The sequence below is a fragment of the Lynx canadensis genome, chromosome A1 (genome assembly GCF_007474595.2).
Source record: "Lynx canadensis isolate LIC74 chromosome A1, mLynCan4.pri.v2, whole genome shotgun sequence".
Taxonomy (NCBI): Eukaryota; Metazoa; Chordata; class Mammalia; order Carnivora; family Felidae; genus Lynx; species Lynx canadensis.
Window position 1 is genome coordinate 171,695,360 of NC_044303.2, and position 14,214 is coordinate 171,709,573.

The following is a 14,214-nucleotide window of genomic DNA, read 5'->3' on the forward strand; positions in this document are numbered from 1 at the left end:
AGTCTGAAGGGTGATACAGCAAGAGAGGGGGGTGTATCACAGCAACTAGGAGTCAGACATCATAGATTCACCACCTACTAGCAGTGTAATCTTGGGCAAGTTACTGAACCTTCTTGAACGTTAGTATTTGTATCTGTGAATAGAGAATGATAATATTAGCTATCTCATAAGTTGTTATTTGGGTAAGTGAGATAATATGGTAAATTCTTTGGAGCAAAACAAATACTGAATATATGTTAGATATTATTATTTGAAATTATTCTAGAGGTAAAGAGTAGGAAAAATGGCAAATGTGTGCCAGAAGCACCTAAAAAGGCACCTTGCCAGCTCTCCTTGGAGCTCCAGCCTGTTATTATCCAATTGTCCAATGCCTTTCTTAGCTGACTCTGGACTTTCACGTCCAGACCCCACTGTGGAATTAAGGGCTGTGAAAATCCACAAGATCATGGTGGCAGAACTGGGCCAACTCTTCTTCTCTTAGCCTCTCCACACCACTGTTTGGCATCAGTCACGACCAGTACTTTTTTAATGACTCAAAACCTCCATGATTCCATTTCTGGTATGAGGGACAGGGCTCACAAAGAAACTATGCTTCTGTGTTTCTTAGATACCTTCCAGAAGTCACTTTGAAAAGACCCATTCTTTTGTGTTGAAGAATAAATACCTTTTATCCTTTAATAGAGGCTGTTTTAATTGGACTTGACCATTGGTACCATTAAGTTCATAGTAGGTGCTCAATAAATGACAGCTATTACTATGACTAATATCTTTAGTCACTATGTTATCTATTTAAAGTCTTATATTCATTTCCAAAAGATTTCAAACATCCTGACAATAGTAGTTTTGTGTTTTGCCCAAATTTCATGAAGTTTTAAATTTTTAATACTAATGAGATTTATGAGTAACTCTCTGGCAGAAAATCTACAGCTTTTAACATCGCTAGTGTTAGAAAAATGACCTAATGCAAGATATAAAACTGAAAAGAAACAAGTGATCATTTTCAGAAGAAGCTACAAAAGTAGAACTAACGAAGGGGAAAAGAATTTCTGGTTATATAAGTGAGAGTATTTAGAGAAATGAGATATTGGGAATAGCATTTCTTATGTCTAAGTAGATGCGTTTTTGAATACTTATCCTATGGCCCTGCCTGGCCTCTCTGTCCTCCATTAGTACACTGAGTGGTCTTGGCTTGATGAAGACATGATCTCCCATCCAAGTTTCTTTGTTCTCTTCTCTCTTGGGCAGGCCCATTACATTAGAGAATGTAGAAAAGCCAAGTCAGAAACTGATCTCTGAACTGACGAGAGGAAACTGAACCTCCTCTTCATTTTTTCATTCCTATTAACTCAGTCACAAACACAAACATTTGCCCACATTCTTTGGAGCTCAAAGACAAGGAGCCAAGCCAGAAGGAAATGAGGCCATGGCCTTAGGAAGATATTTTTTTGTGTGTCTTTTCTCATTTCTCTTCTCGGATCTCTGAGTTTTGAGTGTGAGCTATAAAGAGAGAGATGGATTGTATTTAATCCCAGAAGGAAGGGCAATGGATAGGAAGGGGCAGGTGAAGCATTGGTTGGTATTTTAAGGGACTTTTTCAATAAAGTACACTAGATAAATTCTTGTGGAGATTAATTTTAGGGTTTGTGAACAGCCCCACCCCACCCCCCGTGGTGGGTAGTAAGTCAGCGAGTGAACCTCAGTTACAGTGACTTGCCCAAATTTCCACTAAAAGTGGAAGATTCCTTTCTGACTGACAGTGCTAAAGAATTATTGTTCCTAAACATGTCACACTGACATCTTGATATCCCATATTGACGTCATGCTATGTCTTGACATGACTTGATAGTGTAGTATTAGCCTTATATCTGTATTGCTAGTTGTGAACAACAGAAGCTTTCAAATTTATAAGATCCTAGAGATAAAGATGTTCTTCCTACTTAATAAAGCTGAACTAGGACTGACCTTTTCAGGTTGACTTCCATTCTACTCATTGCTGCTGCAATGTAGACAGAGGATAACTGGAATAAAGCCCACTGTAGCTGAATGCAAAAGGTTTTTGATCACATCTGTGGTTCCAGTGCTTTAGACAAAGATATAAAGAAGACGCTGGAACCCCTTGTGGTAGGACCAGCCCTGAACATGGTTTCAGACAAGTTCTACAAGGGCCTTCCTTATTGAAAAGGTAGTTAAGCATATTTCCACAAGAGACTTTGAAATATATTGATTCTGAAACTCCTTGGGCTTTCTTCTGCAGCATCCACCCTTGGACAATGAATGACTAATTAAGATTAATTTCTAGCTTACATAATGTCCCTCGCACAAGAATATGTTTGCACTCGAGAGTATTGACACTGGCAAACGGGGCCAGACTTTTGGCAGGTTTTTCAGATAAACGATGCCAAGCTGGCTAACTTCCTATATTTCTCTAGTCTTTTTTGGAAAATACCTAGAACACTTTCCAAGAAATTAGTTTAGATCAGTTGCAGTTTATTCTGGATAATACTGTGTTTATCGTTGCATAAGAATCTAAGTCAGGATCAGCTACCCTTTCAGACACAAGTCCCTTAATGCTGACAATAACACATGGGCTTTTTCGCCAAAGGCATGAAGTTGACCAGGGGTTCTAGGAGGAAATACAAATTCTATTTCTGGATGACTCAAACAGGCCATAATATCAGTACTAATTGTGAGGCTTAGAGGGGACTCTGGTGTTAATAAGAGAAACAGTACTATCCAAATAATTTGGAAAGTTCAGTATTTCTCTGTGTCCATCTCTTTCCTGACTGGTGGAAGCAAGTATTCTGGGATGCACAGTTACTAACTAGTTATATTAAATTGTTCAGTGGGATGCAAAGTGCTCAGTGTTGATATCAAATCAAAGTTAAGCATTGATATCAAATTTCAATAAAGCCAGGGTCAATCTAAATTTCCATAGAATGAATTTCACAGAATGAATTTCCAGTCCAACAACAATTTAATTATTATGATAATTTTGTTATTCAAGTTTCTAGTTGACAAGTTTTAAGAAGTTGACATTATGTTACAGGAATGATAATTGCTCAGTACTGTCAGCTACTAGATTGCTTCTACTGCTACTACACTGTAAATTTGCAATACCAAATAGTCACAAACTTCCCATTTAGGTTCATTGAGGAACAACATACATTTTTTTGGACAGTCCTTCCAGTTTCAGATACTAATAGTATCTAATAAAGGCTAATAGTGATGCTGTCACCCAGATATTAAATGTTCTTTTCGCGCTAGTAGTAATTCACTAAGGTAAGGACTTATCTTCCCTTATCACCTACCAGAAGATCTAATTTTATTGAAACAGTGCCAAACTGAAGCTTTGTGCACTGCTTAAGAAAATGTTGTCTGAGTGTTTTTAGAAATCAACTTAAAATTGTACATAAAAATCACAGTTTTCAGAGCCATCGTTGAGTAACTGGAGAATTTTCTACCTACTAGAATTTCGACATGTGAAGTATGTAAGTAAATTTTCATTTTTTAAATATTTATTTATTTTTAATTCATATCCAAGTTAGTAGCATATAGTGCAATAGTGATTTCAAGAGTAGATTCTAGTAATCCATCCCCCATGTATAACACCCAGTGCTCATCCCAGCAAGTGTCTTCTTTAATGCCCCTTACCCATTTAGCCCATCCCCCCACCCACAACCCCTCCAGCAAAGTAAATTTTCACTTTATGTCTAGAATGCTCCCCTATATTTGAAATGAATATTCAGCTTTAGTAACAAACTCAGTCGTGTGTCCTGTTTGTTTTACTGTCATTACACTGATTAGGTTTGTTTATACCCTGGTGGTTCCTATTATCATGGATCATATTGTCCAAAATGCTAAAAACCATGGAGGCCTTCCAAAGGCTAAGGTTGAAGTCCAAATCAAAGAGCAGGTTTTGGTCAAATCTTTACGTTGACATTAAACTATATAAGGTTGGGTCGTTTTCTTAATTTTTTGAAGCTTTATCTTCTTCATCTGAGAAGGAGGACACCACCTCTTCTTTCCACCTCTTATTGGATTGTTGTAAAGATAAGACCTAGACAGTAAAGTCCTTGATAAATGATAATGGTCTATATATACACACAATGTGCTGTATATACACACAATTCTTAGTTATTACAGAAATGTTAGCACATCTTCTATTGTACCAGCAAAAGGACAAAGGCAGTGTGTTTGTATAATTGGTGTTTGTAGATGTTTTATTCCTTAAAATCTTCACGCCAGGAATCCCATCATTAAGCCATACTCAGTGTGTCCCTTTATTCCCCTGACATAACCCACTTCCAGCCCTGACTACCTCATGCTTGGTCTAGATAATTAACCTCAGTAATGCTCTCCCTGTCTCCAGGCCCCTGTTCGCCATTCTGTCCGGAATGCCAGGACCATATTCATCTTCCAACAGATTTTTATATGCCATCTTAAACTCAGGTGGTGCTCCCCATGGATTACTAGATACAGTCTGAACCATCTGTAAAGTCCTTCACAATCTCAGTACAACTTAGACTCTTCCTACTCTCCCCCCCACCCCACCGCTCCCATTCCCCATGAGCCAGTCAAGTCAGGCCTCTTGTTTTCCCTCCCTGTGACTTTACACATTTCAGAGTCAGCATCTCTCTCTCTATGTGTCTTTTACATAAAATGCCCTCTTCCTCCTCTCTTGCCTGTAGAAATCTTGGCTATCATTTCAGACCCATTTCACAGTCATCACTTACAACAGACTCTATAGGCACATATATATACAAAACATACACATGTATAAACATATTTCTAACTATGTTTCATCCTAATTACATAAATAATACAGGCTTTTTAAAAATGAGTCAATATAGGGGCGCCTGGGTGGCGCAGTCGGTTAAGCATCCGACTTCAGCCAGGTCACGATCTCGCGGTCCGTGAGTTCGAGCCCCGCGTCAGGCTCTGGGCTGATGGCTCAGAGCCTGGAGCCTGTTTCTGATTCTGTGTCTCCCTCTCTCTCTGCCCCTCCCCCGTTCATGCTCTGTCTCTCTCTGTCCCAAAAATAAAAAAAAAAGTTGAAAAAAAAATTAAAAAAAAAATGAGTCAATATATAAAACTACAAGAAGGAAAATAGAAATTACTTGGACTGTCAGTCTTGAGACACAACCACCATGAACATTTTGGTGACTCTTTCTTGTTCTTCTTTGTATATGAACGTATACACATTTATCTTGTTATCTTATATGATTCAGATAAAATTTTACCTGGTTTTTAAAATCATATTCAGTTTTATGTATAAATAAAAGTTTGGTGTTTGTTTTGTGTTTTACATAGCTCCCTTCTCAACCTCTCCTTCTATTTCCCCTTATAAACTCACCTTAGGTAATCCATGTTAAAAACTTGTTGCATATTTTCCCATACCTTTTTCTTGCATGCTATTGATTTTCAAAGTAGACTCATACATGCATGATAACATTTCTCCAAGTCACTTAATACAGAGTTAACCTATTAAAAATTAATCTATTTTCTTTGTTCACATAGCCACAAATAGATATAATTTTATATAAATTCATGCTTGTTCTCACAGTTAAACTTTTTGGTGCCACCTTTATTTGCCATTCTCCCTCTTTCTTCCTTTTCTTGGTGAGGGGTGGCATGTATTCTCTTCCTCTAATTTATTCTCTTTGGTTACATAATATTATACACATACCACACTTTATTTTACTGTTTCCCTACTGATGACTTTCCATTTTGTTTCCACTTTTTTTGCAGAGACAGTACTACCGTAAGAATGCGTGTGTGGGGGGGGGGTGAATTCTTGCTTTTATTTTGACAGGTTAGATTCTAAGTTAAAGGAAATGTGCATTTCTAATTTTAGAAATTAGATTTCTAATTTCTAAATCTAGAAATTTAGAATTCATATTTTCATTAACAATGAATGTTTGAGAGTGCTGTTTCCTCATCTTTACAAATTAATCTGAGTCTTATCTGAGATTCAGTATGATCTTCTCTTTGCCACTTGGATTTGCACTTCCATGACTACTGTAAAGGAGGAGGAGATCTTCAAATGCAAAGTGATCATTTGCATTGCGCTTATGTGAATTGCCCATCCCTGTTTTTTGCTCACATTTGTATCAGGTTTATATTTTTCTAACCAAATTGTAAAAGCAACATGTATCTTATTGTGGTAGGTAGCCTTCTAAAGTGATTCCCAGTAAACTCCCATCCTGTTATTCATGCCCTGGTATAATCCTGTCCTATGAGTGTGGACTTTCTTCCAAAGATTAGTGTACAGCAGAAGTGATGTGATATCACTTCTGTGATAGGTTACAAAAGAACACGATTTCCATTTTGCTGGTATTCTCTCTGTGGCTGTTCTCATCTGTTTGCTCTGATGGAGAAAGCTACCTGGCACAGAGCTAAAGGGCAATAGCCCTTAAGAAACAGGCCCTGGGGCGCCTGGGTGGCTCAGTCAGTTAAACATCCGACTTCGGCTCAGGCCATGATCTTGCAGTCCGTGAGTTCGAGCCCCACATCAGGCTCTGTGCTGACAGCTCGGAGCCTGGAGCCTGTTTCAGATTCTGTGTCTCCCTCTCTCTCTCTGACCCTCCCCCGTTCATGCTGTCTCTCCCTGTCTCAAAAATAAATAAACGTTAAAAAAAAAAAAACTAAAAAAAAAAAAAAAAAAAAAAAGGAAACAGAGACCCTTATTCCAAAGTCCTTAAGAAGTGAATCCTGCAAACATCCATGTAAGGTTGGAAGAAGATCCTTTCCCATTCAAGCCTTTAGATGAACCTGTAGCCTGGCTAACATCTCACTTGCAGCCTATAGAAGACCCTGAAACAGAGGACCCAGTTAATTTGTGTCTGGGTTCCTAACCCACAGAAATGGAGAGTAAGAAGTATTGCTCCAAGATGCTAAGTTTTGGGGTTATTTCTTTTGCAGAACTAGATAATGAATACAATTGCATATACCACATTTTCTTCTGGATTATATATTGCAAATATTTTTTTTCCTGATCATTAAGTTTTTTCTTGACTTTGTTTATGATATCTTCCTCCATAGAGGATTAAATTTTTTTTTAATTTTTAACATTTATTCGTTTTTGAGAGACAGAGACAGAGTGCGAGTAAGGGAGGGGCAGAGAGAGACACACACAGAATCTGAAGCAGGCTCCAGACTCCAAGCTGTCAGCACAGAGCCCATTGCGGGGCTCAAACTCATGAACCATGAGATCATGACCCTGAGCTACCCAAGCACCCCTAAAATTTTTATATACCATGTTTTCTTTGATGGCTTTTAGATTTGATGAACTATGTAAGTATCTCTCCAATACCTATGCAGTATCTAGAGTCTGTTAAACATTTTCTAATACTTTTAATATTTTATTTTTAATTTAATTTTAAAATTTTAATTCCAGCATAGTTAACATACAGTGTTATATTAGTTTCAGGCGTGTAATCTAGTGGTTCAACAATTTAATATACTACTCAGTGCTTATCATGATGACTGTACTTTTAATCCCCATCACCCATTTCACCCATCCTCCTACCCACTTCCCCTTTTTATGTAACCATCAATTTGCTCTCTGTAGTTAAGGGTCTGTTTCTTGGTTTGTCTCTTTTTTTTGTTCATTTGCTTTGTTTCTTAAGTTCCACATATGAGTGAAATCATATGGTATTTGTCTTTCTCTGATTATTTCACTTAGCATTATACTCTAGCTCCATCCATGTTGTTCAAATGGCAAGATTCCCTTCTTTTTTATGGCTGAGTAATATTCCAAAGTGTGTGTGTGTGTGTGTGTGTGTGTGTGTGTGTGTGTGTCTGTGTATCACATCTTCTTTATTCATCTATCAGTAGACACTTTCACTTGCTTTTACATCTTGTCTATTGTAAATAATACTACAGTAAGCTTAGAGGTGTGTATATCATATTCTTTGGGTAAATACCCAGTAAGATGATTACTGGATCATATGGTAGTTCTATTTTTAATTTTTTGAGGACTCTTTATACTGTTGATATTTACTTTGCAGTTAAAATTTTAAAACATCATTTAGGGACAATATGTAAGAAGGTCAACTTCAAGGTCTTCTCTTCCTACATCTCCATTTTTTAAATTAGAAGTAACACTGATTTTATTTTTGAATGAGTACTGAATATGTTCTCCATTCATGGCAGAATCTGAGTCTGTTAAATAGATTACACATTCTAGGACTGCAAAACATTTTTCTTCTAGAAAGATAAAGCCAACTGAAGTAATCCTGAAAGAAAGGGGTGACTGAGAATTTGAAATGTTTTATCTGTAAGATTCCAAAATAGAACCCTTATGTTATTAGATCATAATATTATTTCCTTATTTCACAAATATTTATCATGTCCATTCTACCTGCCAGGCACTGTACTCAGTCCTGGAGTTAAAGGGGTAGAGAAGACAGGCAGATATGTCTCCACCTTCATGGAATTTAGGTACATGCATTAAAGCAGTTATTACAAATGTGGTGAATGTTATAAGAGGGATGTATAGTGATAGCATGTGGCAAGGAACCCCAACAAAGACCCTGATGAAAAAGAGACATTTAGGCTGAGCGATAAAGGGTGAGTGAGTGAGTTACTTTTGAGGAGAGAGCAAGCATGGCACAACTGAGGAACTGAACAGGAAAGTTTGATGGGCTAGAGCCACTGGTGTAAGTGAGCAGCAAGGGCTGAGAGTGGTAAGGAGGGTGGTGAGCCCCATGTGGTAGAGAACTTTACACACAAATTAAGATGTTATCCTAGAGAAACAGAGAGCAATAGAAGGAGTTCAAGATTGAGAGTGTCATGGTGTGCCTGGGTGGCTCAGTAGGTTAAGCATCCAACTTCAGCTTAGGTCATGACCTTACAGTTCGTGGGTTTGAGCCCTGCATTGGGCTCTGTGCTGACAGCTCAGAGCCTGGAGCCTGTTTCAGATTCTGTGTCTCCCTCTCTCTTCGCTCCTCCCCCATTCATGCTCTGTCTCTCAAGAATAAATTAAAAAGTTAAGAAAAAAAAAGATTGAGAGTGTCATGATAAGATCTGTATTTTAGGAAAGTTATTCATGGTTTGGAGAATGGATTGGATCAGGAATTAATTAAATCAAGGAGACCACTTAGAAGGCTGAATAAGTCAAGTTTCAAATTTACAAATAGCTTTAGCTAAGTTTGGGTGGAAAGTGATATGATGTGACACTGGGCAGAGAGAATATGGGGTCAAAGGAGATTTTTATTTGCTTTTTGATTTATTTGATTTTACCACAGGAAAGGCTTGAGTATGACGGAAACAGCTAATTCAGAATAAATGCCAGAAGATACATAAAAAAGGAGGCAAACCAAAATTGACAGAGGCTAATAATCTGAATTTTCAATAAGATGATATTATTTAAATATGTGGCTACAATTTATTTAATGAGGACAGGGAAAAAACTGACCTTTCATGTGAAGGAAATGGCATACCTTTGAAGGAAATGGCCTACCTTATTTCCTATAAAATTCCAATTCAAAACAAGGGCTTTATTTGAGGCACTAAACATACAGCATTTAACTTACTTAGAACCGTCTTACATTTCAGCGTTTTTACTCAAAACTGGTCATTTGGTAATTCTAAGAATGGAAGTTAAGCATGTTAGCTTTAGGCTTTGTTCAAAATATGTTTTCAAGTTCTTTTTCCTGGATTTCCTGTTGGCAAAAAGGTTCCCAGTTGTTCTCTAGTTCTTGGTTTCTATTGTGATTTTTTAAATCAGATAACATGTTTAGTAGCATTTATTAGGTTTCCTAAAAGGTAGCATTACTCTGTAGTTTTAGTTGGTTGTGACTAATGTAGATATTGGGTTGCAAAGTCCCAAGAGCAAAGTGATAATCATATTTTCTCAAGGTAATCCTTGAGAATCCTATACATCAAATGTACAATAGTGTATGTGGTATGGTATATATGCTTCTCTATGCCAGTATGTAAATATACGTGTGTAAAATATATAGTGATATAGAGGACATATTAAAGTATACACATTAAAAACATAACTCTACCATATTTTAAATTATAGGATAGCAAGATAAGGAGAACAGAAGCATTAAAAAAAAAAAAGGAAAACAATGATACTAAATACTCACCATGCATCCTTCATATTTTTGCCTGGCTCTGGTCGTAATAATGGTGACTCACCATGAGGACGGATGTTGACGATAACAATGAGTTCAGTGTCTGTGTGATGAAGAATGAGATAATAAAGATGGGTATTGGTAATATGGTAATCCCACTAACTCTAGGGATTTGTTTTCCTCCTATCTGACAACACTGTTGTAGGTCCACATGAGCAGTGAGGAGACCAGCCGGCAGAATTGTTCATACTATTTAAATTCTTATTTGCTCAGCTCTCATTTTTGTTCTTGCTCTCCCGTTGGTGGCTCATCTTCATTGATTTCACATAAGTCAAATACGCATTTATGCTTCTCCACTTTATTGGGTTTGAGGATTTCAGCTGACTCCAAAAAAAATTGTCTACTGGTCAATTTCAGTGTGGTGGCAACACTACAGGGTTGTATCCTGCGATGGGATCATAAAAACTCACTTGTAGTAGATCAGAGTTGGAGGGGAATTTGCTTGTTTGCTGTTTTGTCTGGTTTTAACTTCCATTTGGTAGGAGGGGGACCAATTTATATTTTATGGTTATATATGAAAACCTGTATTAACTGGTACTGTAATTCTATAATGATTTATCCCAGGGATTTTCTTTTAACCTCTTACGAATTGGCATGCTAGGCTGCTGCTCAGGTGACTTGACTGGGTTTTTTTTAGTTTTTTAAAATATTTTGGGGCGCCTGGGTGGCGCAGTCGGTTAAGCGTCCGACTTCAGCCAGGTCACAATCTCGCGGTATGTGAGTTCGAGCCCCGCGTCAGGCTCTGGGCTGATGGCTCGGAGCCTGGAGCCTGTTTACGATTCTGTGTCTCCCTCTCTCTCTGCCCCTCCCCCTCCCCCGTTCATGCTCTGTCTCTCTCTGTCCCAAAAATAAATAAACGTTGAAAAAAAAATTAAAAAATATATTTATTAATTTTTGAGAGAGAGAGAGAACGTGAGTGGGGCAGGGGTAGAGAGCAAGGGAGACAGAGTCTGAAGCAGGCTCCAGGCTCCAGGCTCCAGGCTCTGAGCTGTCAGCACAGGGCCCAAGTTAGGGCTGGAACCCACGAACCATGAGATCATGACCTGAGCTGAAGTTGGATGCTCGACCAACTGAGCCACCCAGATGCCCCTCGTGTGACTTGACTTTTAATCCAGACCTGAAGATGGGGAAATAGTCCATGGAAGTTCCCTGAGACGTTGAGATATGATGTGATGGAAAACATCTGACCTCTCATAGGAGAAGGGGCTTCTTATCAAATGTAAGGAGCAAGGCAGGACAGGGACATGAAACAGATTGGTGTGGATATTTGAAGCATTCCAATTTGATGAGGTGGGTCAGAGAGCAGGAGCATGGTAAGAAGTCAAGGTGGAGATGGGAATATGAACTGACTAGGGAAATAGAAGATTACTAGGTTGTTCCATTTCAGGCACCCAGCGGAAGATAATACTTACATGGAGACAACAACCTGCCCAGTTGTGGGACTTTCTGTAGTAGAAGAGCAGCCTGGTTTAAGCACTGAGAAAGCCTTCATGTCAGGAAAAAAATATTTAGGAAGGACAGTATCAGAAACCCAAGGAGAGAACCAAATCACAAAACACTGAGAAGTTAAAACACGAAGGTAAGTTTGACAAAAAGTGAGAAGTATACCTTTCTAAGGCAGCAGGGCCAGGCCATAGGTGTCGAGGGTTTGGGAGTCCTGATCATGTGGATCCCAATGACCCTGAAGCTTCAGGTATTATTGTAATCAATAGACACTTAATTTTCTGGTGAATCAGTAATTCTTACAGCATGTTTCCCCAGGTTGTTCCTATTGGAAATGTTAGCTATGAATTTTATCACCCCAAATAGTGGTTTCTGTTGTACTTTTTGAACACAGGAAAGGCTAAGCCATTAACAGATTTCTTGAGGAGGAGGAGTCCCATTTCCTCATGGAAGCAGAGGGACCTGTAACGGGTGTCCATTTCCACTCTGTGCAGACTTTTCAGGAGTTAGTCAAACCCCAAGGAAGTTTCCAGGAAACAGCCATAGCTGTGTGACTCACCTAGCAAAAAACTGACGCCTGAACAGGAAGTCCTACCCCACAGCCGATGGTCAGTTTATTTTTAGTCAAGATTCAGGAAAGACAGGCAAAGAAGGCCCCATTCTTTCCTTGGTCACAGAGCATAGAGGTCAATAAAAATCTTGACTTTTACTGAATTTTAAGGGAGACCAGGAAAGCAGGCACTACCTCAGTTCTGACACTTACTTTCTGCGGGTCTTACAGAAAATTCTTTAGTTTAGAGGCTGAATGAAGCAATGGTTCTGTTTTCAATTTTTGCAGTCCTACTCCCTGAGCCAAGCACCATCAGCTCCATTTATTATAATAGCTATGTGGCCATGAGTGAGTTATTTAAGCTCTTTGTCCTGATTTACTCATCTATAAAAAACCACAAGAAATAGTATTGGTTGTGGGCACTCAAGGAGATAATATTTGCTGAGGCACAGTGCTTGGCACATAATAAGCATTTAGTGAAAGTTGTCTCTTGTGTGGGCCTGTTTTATCTTCTGTCAAGTGACGTTCGTAGACTAATATTCTTTCCAGCTCTGAAACTCTAAGATTCGGTGACAGAAAGGATTTTTGGTTAGTGTTATTATCCCACAGCTAGGGTGAGCAAACGTCCTCTGTGAAGATCTGGGTAGTGGTGTTTTAGGCTTTGCACATCATACAGTCTTTATTGTGACTACTCGGCACTGACACCATAGTGTGAAAGAAGCCAGAGATAACACTTAAAAGAATGGGCACAGCAGCTGTGTTCCAACAAAACATTATTTACAAAATGAAGTGTAGCCTAGATTTGGCCCACGGGAAGTAGTGTGCCGACCTCTGTTCTGTAGGATAAAAATATGTGGAGAAGAGAAGTGAAATGCAATTTGTGATGGAAAAAGAACACAGAAAATCGTGACCTGCAAACTCGTATAACCTTCTGCATATTTGTTTAGCTCAAAAACTTTTTTTTTGTATTGAGCATATGAAACAAAGCAGATGTTCTACAACAAAGGTAGATAATGGAAAGATACTAAACAGCTTTCACAAGCTAAAATATTTATAAATATTGAACAGATATAAGTATGTAAAATAAGTGAAATAGAAAACAGTGAGTGGCCCAGAAATTCACATTTGCTACAATATGAAAGAAAGCAAGAAGAAGGCAATCATGCAAAAAAGCATGAGAAGCCCAGGTTGTAGCAAAAAGCTAATGTTGTTTCATGAAGGAGACAGTTATGGATTAAACTGGCTTAAACGCTTGCAGGGTGATTGCTCAACCTTCAAATCACATTCGATCTTATCTGGGTATCTGAATGTTACCAAGGCTGGGTTGTGGGCTATTTTCTTTATTAAGCTGACCCAGTGACTAGCCACTCAGCATTAGGCCTTGGTGGTATTGGGGTACCTTGGCAAAGTGTAGGCAACTCTGTACCAGTCATGTAGTACCTGGGAACACAACTTGAAATTATGCCGAGGAAAGACAAAGAAGAATGCAATGAATAAGAAAGAGGACATGAAAGGAGCAAATGAAGAACTGCTAATGGAGCAATATAGATTTAGAGGCCACCCCCCCCCCCAGTTCCCTATCCCACCCCGCCCCAGCATTCTCTGCGGGACAACACGGGAGATCACTACAGGGGCAGCGACTACCTGCCTGGGCACCTCTGAAGATGCCTCTGTGTCACAGCGACCTTTCTTCTTCCTTCCAGATCTCCCCCGATGGTTCTCTCTTTTTTTTTTTTTTTTTCAACGTTTATTTATTTTTGGGACAGAGAGAGACAGAGCATGAATGGGGGAGGGGCAGAGAGAGAGGGAGACACAGAATCGGAAACAGGCTCCAGGCTCTGAGCCATCAGCCCAGAGCCCGAAGCGGGGCTCGAACTCCCGGACCGCGAGATCGTGACCTGGCTGAAGTCGGACGCTTAACCGACTGCGCCACCCAGGCGCCCCACCGATGGTTCTCTTAACTAGCGTTTACTAGTTTAAAAAAGAGCAAACAGGATGGTAATATTTGAGCAAAAACCTTACTGTCTGTATTTTTCCATCCTCTCATTTCAAGCATCCTAATACTTTGCTTGCATC